At 40.3% G+C, this 12,459-nt stretch overlaps 1 pseudogene; it reads right to left on the bottom strand.

Annotated features, from left to right (window-relative positions):
• Nucleotides 1-6,255: 6,255 nt before the first annotated feature.
• Nucleotides 6,256-7,424, bottom strand: LOC127196997 (60S ribosomal protein L6-like; annotated as a pseudogene).
• Between the last annotated feature and the right edge of the window lie 5,035 nt (nt 7,425-12,459).

Here is a 12,459-nt window from a genome sequence, read left to right as displayed (position 1 = left end):
ATAGTGTATATGTACCACAGTTTCTTTATCCACTCTTCTACTGAGGGACACTTAGGCTGTTTCCATGTTCTGGCTATTATGAATAAGGCTGCTATGAACATGGTTGAGCAAATTTTCTTGTTGTGTGCTGGAGCATCTTCTGGGTATATTCCAAGGAGTGGAATAGCTGGGTCTTGAGGAAGCCCTATTCCCATTTTTCTGAGATAGCACCAGATAGATTTCCAAAGTGGCTGTACTAGTTTGCAGTTTCACCAGCAATGAAGGAGTGTTCCTCTCTCCCCACATCCTCGCCAGCATGTGGTGTCGCTTGAATTTTTTATATTAGACATTCTGATGGGTGTAAGATGGAATCTCAGAGTTATTTTGATTTACATTTCCCTGATGACTAAGGAGGTTGAGCATTTCTTTAAGTGTTTCTCAGCCATATGATATTCCTCTGTTGAGAATTCTCTGTTTAGTTCCAAACCCCATTTCTCAATTGGGTTATTTGGTTTGGTGGTGTTTAATTTCTTGAGTTCTTTATATATTTTGGATATTAGACCTTTGTCAGATGTAGGGTTGGTGAAGATCTTTTCCCAGTCTGTAGGCTGTCGCTTTGTTCTCTTGACAGTGTCTCTTGCCTTTCAAGTAAGTCAAATAAATCAAAAACAGTATTTTGTTTTTAAATTTGACTCACAAGTACTTAGGGAAAGGTAGTGACTATTGCTTAAAGTGGTTGTAGTAGATTCAACTAAGAATTTCACACAGGACTCAACTTACTGTTTTTGCCCACAGCAAACTCTAAAAATGGCAAAATGACTTCCTCTTGAGTTAGGTTATCCAGCTGTGCAGTATTATAGGAACAGAACAGTGACCTTTGTATACTCTGTGTGGGAAACCTGAAAGAATTTAACTCACCACAACATCAATATGAGACAATAGCATGACATGGGTGCTTTAAAAGCAGGAGCATTTGCTCTTCAGTTTTAAGGCAATGGTGGAAATGTATATTTAAGAACATACATTCTTGATGTATATGCTGGGCCCATTTTGTGATTTATAGAACATGCTTGGCACCACACTGACTGAAAGAACCATTAGTGAACCAGCATGTTCCTAGAGATGAGCAACCAAAGAATAGAGTAAAAACACAGTGTTAGATGGGAAAAGAGAGATGATGATGATGATTTATTTCATTATTATTGTTGTTGTTGTTTTGACACCGGGTTGCTCTAAATAGCCCTGGCTGTCTTAGACTCACTTTGTAGACTTGGCCAGAGATCTTTCTGCCTCTGCCTCCCAAGTGCTAGGATTAAAAGCATGCTCGAGGAATTATTTTTTTTAATCAAATAATTTTAAAATTAATTATATTTTTCTTTTTCGAGACTGTGATATAATTATAACATCTCTCCCTTCCCCTTCCTCTCTCCAAACTCACTCATAACCTCTACTCTCTTTCAAATTTGTGGCCCAAAACAAGACTTCAAAAAAATAAAATAAAAAATAAAATAAGGCACCAGCCAAGGACAATACAGGAGGTAAACTTTAAACCCCTTCCCAGATCTAGCCAATGGTCAGAATATTCTCCACAGTTGAGTGGAGAGTGTGATACGACTTTCTCACATACTCTGGTGCCTCACATTTGACCATGTCCCCTGGAGGGGGAGACCTGGTGGCACTCAGAGGAAGGACAGCAAGTAGCCAAGAAGAGACTTGATACCCTATGAGAATATATAGGGGGACGTAATCCCCCTCAGGAACAGTCATAGGGGAGGGGAATAATGGGAAAATGGGGGGGGGGAGGAATGGGAGGATACAAGGGATGGGATAAACATTGAGATGTAACAAGAATAAATTAATAAAAATAAAAAAATAAAAAAAATAAAATAACAAAAAAAAAAAAAAAAAAAAAATAATAAATAAAATAAAATAAAGCAAAAACCCTTAAGATTCCGAGGCTAAATAAAAGCTGAAAATAGAGTGGTGAAGAGCTGCATTTCTACAACTTGACTCAGAATTCTGAACAAAGGAGTGAGCATAGATAAAGAGATGTTTACAGAAGATGCAAATAAAGGAGTTTGCCTCATATGTCTGAATTTGCTAGCCCTGGATTGGGTGAACACACACTCAGGTCATTTTCCATCTGTTTTCCTTTGGAAGCCTGACTCCTAACTTTGATCTCATGCTCAAGACTTAATTGCTAATTACTTTTTTTGAATAAGTTCACATAGACTTGAGATATGTAAGAAGTATAGACAAATCAAAATATACATAGGTCATCTTTAGATGTGTAGGTTTTTTTTTTTTTTTTTTTTTTTTTTTTTTTTATACTATTGCTGTTGGGAATGTCACTGTCTCATGGGGAAGCTATCAAGAACCCTATCCTAGGTTGACTGACAAACTGGTTCCTTTAAAAAACAATTTGTGGAGTTACAATGAATTTTCTTCCGAGTCATCAAAAGTCTCACTATACGTGAGGATTGAGGTGGAGATACCCAGCACTCCAGCACACTGTGTGACATACACAGTCTGAATCTCAGAACCCTAAATAGCTACAATGAATAACTGCAAATAAGCCAGAGCCAGGCAAGACGACCCCTTCCTGAATGCTCTGTTAGTGTGAAAGATAGAGGATGGGCCTCTTCTCTCAGATCAGCTGCACCTGAGTAGTGGCAATTGCTTGGATACCAAGCTTAGAAGGATTCCTAAGCAGTGTTTTTCATCTCTGGGGAAAAACACCATCAGATGTATTATTTACTCTTGGCAAAAGACCCCAAATATGCCTACTGGGATCAAGCACATGGCATATCATAAGCGGGTCTGTTGAATCCTTGTAGGTTTCATTTTGTTCTTTTTAAAATTTTTAATTTATTATAATTTATTCATATTACATCCCAATTGTTATCCCCTTGCTTATATCTTCCATTCCTACCCTCCCTCCATCTTCTGCCATATTTCCCTCCCCTAGATCTCTGACAGAAGGGGACCTCCTCTTCTGACCATAGGACCATAGCCTATCAGGTCTCACCTGATAGCTTGTTTCCCCTTGTTCTGTGTGCCCATTGGGCCTCCCCACTAAGGGGAAGTGATCAAACCGGGGGCACTAGAGTTCCTGTCAGAGACAGTCCCTTCTCTCCCCACAACCATGGAGTATGAGCTGTCCATTGGCTGTAGACCAACGTAGATGTCCTCTGAGAGACTCCACCCAGCAGGGGATTGGAACAGATGCTGGGACTTGCTGCTGGACTCCTGGTGAAGCACTGAGAGCAGTATGTAAGAATAGGGGGATGGATGGATGTAGAGGGGTCAGGAGTCCCACAAGGAGGCCATCAAGGCAGGCAGATCTGACCCAGGGCAGGCCTGCACAAACTGCTATACCAACCAAGGACAATGCATGCTCTAAACCTAGACCCCCCTGTTCAGATATAGTCAATTTGTTCTTGACGTCACTTTGCATTATGTCTCCCCTGAGAGGCTCTCCTACCTCACCTTTAGTCAATGAGGTCCAAAACCAGCTGCAGAAGCCACAGATTTGTTCTTTCTACCTGCCCCATATTTGTTTCAACCCTTATCCCATACTGGATTACAGTAGCCTCACTTACATCAAACCTTCATTGATGCATGTGAGTGAAACTAGGCAAGGAATAAGAACTGTTACAATTTATAATGCGTTTTGTGAGTTGCTATAGATAGAGGTAAGTGAGCAAATCTCACATCTCTTTCTTGTAGTCTCATTCTCTCTTTTTCTTACATCACTCTGTACTTCCTTCTCTCCCTCTTCTTTTCTTTTAGGAGAAAGCCCTTGAATTAGCAAGTGAAGGAAAACGCCCATTTGCTAGGGTGGAAGTTTTAATTAACACAGCTTTCTCCCTCTGCCCAATAATGTGGAGTTCACAAAATAAAAGTTTTCAGTTTCACCTGAAGCCACTGTCAAAAATTTCATAAGAAACTGCAGTATTTCTGCTTACCTGTCTGCAGCTCAATTTCTACAGCTATTTTGAAAAAGATGCCAAAACCCATATCCAAGAAGCAATAAATAATAGTTTTCCTATTCCTGAAATGTGTGCATAACTCAAACTCAATTTTGACTGAGGCGTGGAGATGGAATCCTCAGCTCACAGTGAGTTTATTGCATGAAGGCAGCAACTTTTCCACATTCTCAACAGTCTGCTTAATTTCTTCCTTTAAAAGTAGCTTAAACTGCATCAAGAATCAGCCCCTGCCGGCTAGTGACAAGTTGAACATAGAGTGTGTGCATAAGAATCCCCATTTTTTTTCCTTCAGGAGCACTCCTACTTAAAACCTGGTTTGTTCTTTTAAGTAGCTTGAATTGCTGTATATTAAGAGCACCATGAATTGTAATCCTCTGAGGGGGTCCAGGGTGGAGTGATGAAGAGAGGAAGACACAGCCTGCACAAAAAGAAAACATGAGCTTATCTGGAGCACACAATTGTAAGAGGAATTTAAAGATAACAGGTTTCCTGTTCTTTTGCTATTCTGTCTAGAATTTAATTTTTTGCCTTGATCTCTCCACTTCCGGTGATTCGTAGAGCTTCAGAATGCTTTGAAATTAGCTGTGAAACTTGGTAAAGTAATAAACAAATGTTTTTGAGTCTTCTGTCAGCTGAAGTGATTCTAAACTGAATCCTAGGTATCCAACATGCAGGGAGAGTTTCAGAAGTAATGGTGCATGGCCCAGTGTGAGCATGGTAATCGACAGCTCGCAAATCCTAAACATGGACTAGAAAGTAAGGACCTGGAGGTGACCGGAGCCCCACAAGAAGGCCAGGGGAGCCAACTAGCCAGGGCTCTGAGGAGCCTAGACTGAAGCACCAATCAAGGACCATGCATGGACTGGACCTAGGCCCTCTATACAGGTGTACCCAATAGTAGCTCAGTCTTCATGTGGGTCCCCTAGTAAGGGGATCAGGGCTGTCTCTGACATGGACCCTATTGCCTGCTTTTCCATCACTTCCCCCTGGATGGGTTGCCAAGCAACAGGTCCTAATGTGACTTGAGTTAGGTTGGCAGGGGATGCTCCCCTTTTCTGAGGAATTGGGGAGAGGGAGGAGGAAGAGAGGGAGGGTGGGCCTGGGAGGAGATGAGGGAGGGGTTACAACCAGAATGTAAAATGAGTAAATACATAAACTAATTAAAATTTTTAATTAAAAAATTGGACATTATACTAGTAAGCAGTTAGTAGCGTACCATCACACAGCTTTACAGAAGGGCTTCTCTCACTCTTATCAATGGGTTAGGAACCCATTAGAAAAGAGGGCTCTTCAAAAATCTCAAGGTATTGGGCCTCAGCTCTTTCTTTAGACATTTTAGTCGATGCATTTAACCTGGGACCCAGGAATGCCCACCATTGACCCATGGGATTTCTGTCTTATACACAGAGCAGGGGTGAGTGGGAAGTTTTACTGAAAAGCGCTTTAATCACAGCACTGACCCAAAGACACAATTTGACAGCTCTGTGTAGTGTCTAATTTGATAACCTACTTAACCCTGAGAGAAAAGGCTCTTTTCCTGAAATATTATACAATAAAATTTTACATAGTTTTATCATTGAGAACAAGTGAATCTACAGAAGGCTGCAAACTTCATAAACTTTATTTCCTAAAATGTATATGGGCACTATGCACTTCTGTTAGGAATTCTTCTCTATCTAGACTAGACAGAAAAACTTTTAAGTTGTTCTCTCTCTCTCTCTCTCTCTCTCTCTCTCTCTCTCTCTCTCTCTCTCTCTCTCTCTCTAAGAAGATAAACCACTTGCCTCATGAATTGATCATTTCTACTATTAGGTCAGACTTTAGAGGTTAGGTTACATCACCTATACTGTTCTTCCTCTTTTCTCACCTCCAATTTTGCATTCTCACTTCCCTCTCTGGTAGCAGTCTCCTGGCTTCAGTAGCAAAGATGATGATTGCAGGAGAAATCTTTTTTACAGTGCTTAAGTTCAACTGTAGTGCAAATTTCATCAGTTAGCACCCTGGGAGTTATTCTAATTGCACAAACTTAGGTCATATTGTCAGTGAAACATGATAGAATGATTGGCTTGGCCTTGGTACATGCTGGGGAGAAGTGACTCCCCTGAGACTACAAATATTAAGTGAGAGAAAAGAGGTACAAGTGATTGGTTGAAGTCATTGGTTGCGGTGTGGACTCTCTCTCTCTCTCTCCCTCTCTCTCTCTCTCTCTCTCTCTCTCTCTCTCTCTCTCTCTCTCTCTCTCTCTCTCTCAGGTGCGAAGCTGTTTAATTAGGTTGTTAGCAACTTATAATACCAGTTTGTGGGGATACATCCGGTTTGCCAGGGAGAATTGAGATCGCAGGTAGCCCAGGCTTTGATATTTGCCAAAATCTTCGAGTCCACAGTTTTCTGATCAGCCTTGCGCTGCTCTGTAATCTCTTATTTCTCCTCTCTGTGTCAAAGATCTCACCTTCCTGGTGCCTGGGCTTGCGCAGCTGCTGTTTCTTGAAGGGTCAGTCAGATGTTTTGGGATTTTAACCTCGCTGAGATCAGCTTTTGCAGATATGGTGATGACAAACTTCTGGTGTGTTCTGCGCAGAGGAACACTATTGATGGCAAGAGGTCCAGTCACAAGCAGCAAGCCGCTTCCCAGTTGCTTCAGGAAACCACTCTCTTGCCCCTGTGGTGCCCAGTGAGGATGATCAGGATGGTCACAGGAGTGATGCTGGCACGCAGCTTTCTCACGTGCTGACTGAAGGGCTTTTTTCCAAGGACAGCTTCTGAGGCACTTCTTTAGTGGGATAATACCTAGGCATTTTTCGAAGCTTCACCACCCGGGTACCACCATTCTTGTCACCACAGACTACTTTTGTGACAGTAGCAAGGACCTTCTCCTTTTTCTTCTTCTTCTCAACCTTGGCCTCAGCAGCTAAGTATTTCTTTTCGTACAAGGCCTTTCTGGAATACATGGCAGATCAGGAGTACCTGCCAATTCCTCTAACTAGGCCATGGTTCTGTGTGCAATTGGGCTTCCTTATTAGGAGGGTTGGATCTATGGGGAGAGCTCCAATCCACGTGAGCTGAGGATACACAGAATCCTGGTCAGGCTTTCTGCTTGAAATGTTAGCAGGGGGCTGATCTGAAGTAAATGTTTTCCCCTGTCTTTTGTGGTAGTACACTTTACAGACTTGTGAGATTATGGAGAGTATCCAGGGACTACAAGTAAGAATTCCTGTCGTGGAGATTCTGGTAGCATTTTTATAAAGATGTCCATGTAATTTCCCACCTTAAACAATTCTAGTTACTCTCAATTTCCCGTGGAATAAAGTCAGAAATGTTTAGCTTGTCACACAGGTGGTGGGACACTCTGACTGTATTTAGTTTCTTGAGCTCCCACTTTTTCACCTTAAGCTCGGACCATCCTGAACAACCTATAATTTCATAAATTAACAGTGCTTTCTCATTATGGTCCATTTATATAGAATAAGTACCTATCTACATAAGCTCTTCCCCCCTTTTGTTATTTTTCCTGCAACACTCACTGTCATCTTTTATCATTCAACCTTAACTTACACACACATGTTTTTTCCTCAGCAGCATTTATATTGTGAAAAAGTTGTTAACCCAAACAAAGCATATTAAAATGTCAGAAAATTTCTTGGGACATAAACTTCCTCAGATACGCATAGCAAGAACAGGTGGTCAGACAAGCCTCTCTTGATGGTTAGGTTTAAATATCAACCTGCTACCACCCCAAATGGCCTGGGTAGAAATAATCTCTTTTGAAGTGATGGACTGTAACCTGGAATTGAAAACCACCCATTCTCTCCAATTTTTTTTTTTTTTTTTATCGGAGCATTTCTTATACCATCTGAAATTAAAGTAGGAGATTCTACATTATAGAGTAAGCTATAATACTAAGATTGTTTGAATATGTATTTTAATTTTGCATCAAATATGAATGTGAAAACACATGATTTAAACAGATTATCAAGTCAGCAAAAAGTGAAAGTCCTGTATGTTTATGTATGTTTTTAAAAGACATTATTATACTGATATCAACAGTAGTTCTGTTTACTGTTTTCCATTTATCCTTTCCCAGTAATAGTTTTCTATATTTTTACAGTAGCTTGTTTAACACAGCAACACCATAGGATAGCTAGTATAACTGTCTCTGTGTTACAGCACCAGAGTTGAGAAAGATGAAAATCTTGCTCACAGTCATAGAGCTGGTAAAGTATTTTGGTTCAGGAATGGAGTTACAACTCTCATTCTTAGCTACTGCTACTCAGTAAATTTAATCCTCAGCAGTCAATTCTCTTTTAACAAGTGTGTATAATGGCAGTATGTATGTGCCCAGATACATACCAATACCAATGTATACATATGTAATTTGCATGAATTGTTTACACCTTCTGGTTTAAATGTTTGACTGCTATCCAGAACTGGTATCAATAATTCCTCATGTTTAAGACTTAGAAAACTTTTAGCTGGGAACGAATTGGGAAGAAAATGTTGTGGCTCAGGCATTGGCCATTTTCCTGCCCATCGAGACCTTAGCTTATGAGTTTTTATGAAGATATTTTCTTTGTTCAGGGCTAAGATGAGAGTTCATGTGGGATTTGGAGATAATAAACTGCTTTTAACTGCAACTTACACTATAAGACCTAATGACTTCACATCTCAAACTCTGTGGGTAAAATATTGGAAGCCTTACCAAAATTTAAAGCATAGAGACATCACAAAAGTTAAGGTTTTCTTCTTAATATTTCTGGGTTTTTTTCACAATTTATCATTTGTTTGTGTGTAGTTTACATGTACAGATTTTCATGCTTTTCCATGAGAGAGAGAGAGAGAGAGAGAGAGAGAGAGAGAGGGAGGGAGAGAGAGTTAAAATTGTCTCTTGTCTACACTTCTGTTGTTTAGGGATTAAGATGTTTTTAGGTCTAGATAGATGTTTTAAGTTGCTTGAGATGAGGTATGATAAATATTGACTTATATTCAGAATTTTAGACTCACCAAAAATAGGAAAGACGTTTTCTTGAAGGTTGACAAATACAAATAGACAAAATACTATGAATGTAACATTAATACAATTTGTGGTTTTTTATGGTTCCTCTTGCTGTATGTAGATTACTTTATATATGTTTAATAATATAAAAATTTTAAAATATATTTTAAAAAAGAATAAAAGTGTCCTGTGAATCATTCAGCTCTCCAACACTAACAGAATACCCAAAACAATCAATTTATGAAAATAGATGTCGTGTTTGGTGCACAGTTTTTGATGGTCCCATCCATGATGACCCCATTACTTTTGGCCTATGATGAGGCCACACATCCTGGCAGAAGTGCAGAGTACAAAACCTACCCAACATGTATGCCAGGAGAGAGAAGAGAAAGGAAGAGATGAAAGTTCCAGATACCCACAGACAAACCCAAGCCCGAGGAATCCTGTAGAAGAAAGGGAGGAAGGTGTTTAGGAGCCAGAAGGGTCAAAGATACCAGGAGAATACTGCTCACAGAGTCAACTAAGCAGAGTGCAAAGTGGCTTGCATCACCTACGGGGCCTGCATAGGTCTGCTGTAGGCCCTCTGCATATATGCTGTGCCTACTTAGTTAGCTTAGGTCTATATGTTGAACTTGTAACAGTGGGAGTGAGAATATCTCTGACTCCATTGCCTGCTCTTGGCACACTTTCCATCCTACCAGGTTGCCTTATCCAGCCTTGATATGTTGTGTTTAGTTGATATCACTGGGAAGTGGGAAGTGTGGATATGGGAGAGAGGGAGAGAGCGGAAGCAGGAAAGGGACTGGGAGGAGTGGAGGGAGGGAAAGTTGTGGTTGGGATGTATTGTGTGAGAGAAGAACTTTAAAACACACACACACACACACACACACACACACACACACACACACACACACTCCCAAAAGAAAGTTCCACAATCCCCCTTGGCATGCCCAAATTGACTTAATAACCTTTCACAAGCCCTAGTCGCTCAAAGGTTCAACCACTTCCCAGTGGTGCATGATGGGAACCAAGTCACTAGCAAATGAGCTGCGGTGGATGTGGGGTGGCCAGTGTGTATCAGTAACAAATTACATCATTTTCTACCCTCATAGGATTTTACAAAATTATTCTCTCATACATTAAATCTCAACTGCAGTTTCCCTTCCCTCCACTTCCCCAGTTCCTCACCCTCCCTCTCTCCCCTCCCTTCCAGGCCCACTCCTCTTTAGTTTCCTTCAAATTACTGCATTTTCTAAGCTTTGTCACTCCCATTTTACCTTTACAAATTTCACCGCGTCTCTCTGTAGGACTTACTCAGGAAACTATTCTTTACTTCTAAGTTGTCTCAATTTTAAAGCTACGTATTAAATTAAAAGGTAATTGCGTAATATCTGTAAACTCACTGGATCAATAGATCTTTGTCTGTCTACATTAAGATAAATGAAATGTAGAAAGCATTGACTAGAGATGGCTGAATCCTGCACAGCCCTGTGAGTGCACACACACCCTTCAGGAAATACTGCTCAGGGATCCACAGGAACAGCCATCTGTCACCCCTGTCCTGTCAAAAGTGCATGGCATGAAAAGGGATGTTCTCCAGTCTGCTGCTTATGGATTGTGCATGCGGCTCTCACCGGTGGCGTTATGTGTGCATGTGTCAGCCTTGGTTATTGTCAGGTACTGAGGGGAGGCAAGCTTTTGGCAAAATTGCACAATAAAAGTTATCATTGTCACATCACTCTGCCTATCCCTTCTCTATTTTTCTTACCTCTCTAGAATTGTAGCCACCTGCTCTTAGCTTGCTCACCTCTCACTGAATGTCCAATTATGGCTTGTCCTGTATCAGCAGAAATGTCCCGTGGGAGAGATCATTTTCCTCCTGTTATATTCCTTTCATTACCTCTGTTCTGCCTCAAAACTTTATAAGATGGCTTTCCTAGTTAGTATTCTCTCAGATATGTGGTTGGTGGCCCTCTGATTTAATAGACTGATTCTTGATGAATTTTCTAATTGGGAAAATATGACCAAATACTGTAGTCTTAGCAAAATAGGGCTTTGAATATTAATGCCAAGAGTGGCCTCAAGCTATGCTCTGGTTTGCTAATAATGTGTGTTTGCAAGAATCTAACATTTTGACTCTGTAACTAATTCTTGGGTAGAAACCCCTTCAGTATCCGTGAGATCTCACTATAGAGTGTAGAAAGTCTTAATCACTTGATAGCAGAGTTCCATTAATATCCTTATGGAAGAATTTGGGCTCCTCCAAAGCAAAATAAATAAAAACAGGCAAAATCTTCATTAAAAAATACTGCTCAGAGTTTTCAATTTTGAATATTTATGCAACTATGACTGGAAATTAGCTAGACTGCATTGTACCCCTTGTTCCTTTGATTTTAAAGAGATTTCTTGTTTTTTCCCAGCCCTTTTTTCTTCCTTAGCAGAGGTAGCCTGTGTCCCACTGAGAGGCAACCATAAATGTGCACAGGCAAACTTAATTATGAAGCAAAGAACACAGAGCTAAACTCCGGGATAGTTTATCATCAATTGTTTAAGCTGAATCTTGCTCAGATCTAGCTCAGTTCCCATCCTCCCTCCCCTTCTGCTGAGTGACACTGGGGTGGGTATGACAGGAGGAAAAGCTGCTTCTGGAGATCAGGCTGGGGCACACTTGGTTGTGTTGCAGTGCTTCAACATGTGTGTAATTAAATTATAAAGCAGTTGCTGACCATTCCAGTTGATGATCGCTTTTTTTTTTGTTTTTTTTTTTAATATTGAAAAAACTTTTACATAATATTACAGTTTCCCCTTCCTCTACTCCTCCCAGTTCCTCCCCATCTTCTGTCCCATCGAGATCCACCTTCTTTCTGTATCTCATTAGAAAAATAAGCAGGTGGCTAGGAAATAGTAATAAACCAAAATAAGGTAAAATAAAAACTACCTTATCAGAATAGAATGAAACAAACAGAAGGAAAAGAACACAAGGTAGGGTACTAAAAACAAATATAGACAGAGTCTCACTTTTTTACACACTTAGGAATCCCATAAAAACAGTAAACTGGCAGCCATGCAATATAGACAAAGGACCTGTGGGATTAAAATAGAAAAAAATATGTAAAATAAAATAAAAATAATAAATAAGATTAAATTTGAAAAAATTCCCTGGCATGGTATGATAAAGGAAGAAACCTCCAGCAATGCCACTGAGTTTGTTTGCTGTTAGCCATCTACTGCTGGGCATGTAGCCTACCCTTAAGAGTAGTTTGTTTCTCCAGTGAGATTCCCCTGGAGAAAACTAAATTTCATTTACAGTGCTAAACAATTGGAAATAGCTTCTGGGTTAGAGATGGGGGCAAGTGGGCATTTCTCCTTCCAGCTCTAGAATCTTATCTGGTACAGATCCATTCAGGCCCTGTGTAGGTTGCCCCAGTCTCTATGAGTTTATATGTACATTGATAATATAGATTTGAAAGGCCCTGTTTTTTTGGTGTTTGCCATTCC

Source organism: Acomys russatus, chromosome 13, assembly GCF_903995435.1.
Source record: "Acomys russatus chromosome 13, mAcoRus1.1, whole genome shotgun sequence".
NCBI lineage: Eukaryota > Metazoa > Chordata > Mammalia > Rodentia > Muridae > Acomys > Acomys russatus.
Note: the sequence above shows the minus strand (reverse complement) of the source record. Positions and strands in the feature narration are given on the sequence as shown.